Source organism: Mandrillus leucophaeus, unplaced genomic scaffold, assembly GCF_000951045.1.
Source record: "Mandrillus leucophaeus isolate KB7577 unplaced genomic scaffold, Mleu.le_1.0 Scaffold555, whole genome shotgun sequence".
Classification (NCBI taxonomy): Eukaryota; Metazoa; Chordata; class Mammalia; order Primates; family Cercopithecidae; genus Mandrillus; species Mandrillus leucophaeus.
Genome location: NW_012105975.1, coordinates 533,555 through 534,146, shown reverse-complemented (window position 1 = coordinate 534,146; position 592 = coordinate 533,555).

Sequence of the window (592 nt, the reverse complement as noted above, 5' to 3'; positions counted from 1 at the left end):
AGGAGGGAAAGCAAAGCAGGAGGGGTGTTCACAGCGGCTCAGAGCCCAGGGTCCAGAGACACAGAGACCTGGGTTTAGTCCTGGTCTCCTCAGCGATGTAAACTTGAGTTTCTTAATCCCCTATGCCTCATGTTGTTTATCTTGCCAAAGACAAAACAGACAGCTGTAATCTCAGCTAATCAACCATGAGACAAAGAATGAGAAGCTGAAAGGTCTGTACTTGGCCTTGCCAGCAGGCTCGGGCAGAAAGGAAAAGGTCTGCATTTGTCCTTGTCACAGGTAAACAAGGGGGTCATCCGTGCATCATACGGGAGGCATGAGAAAGAGAGGACAGTGAGTTGGATGAAGTCATATGTGGAAGGGTAGTTCTTTCTGGTAAGCTACTTCCCAGAACACAAAAGTGTGGAGAATTTTAGAAAACAAAAGGTTTGGGGGTGGGTGGGTGAGATTTCTTAATATGGCTATTTTCTAAGAGCACAGGGCTCAGGTTAATAACAACATTGTCAATCAGTAAAATGCTGAAAATATTATTCATCTCATAGATGTGGTGTGAGAATTAAAAACTTTTTTTTTTTTTTTTTTTTTTTTTTTT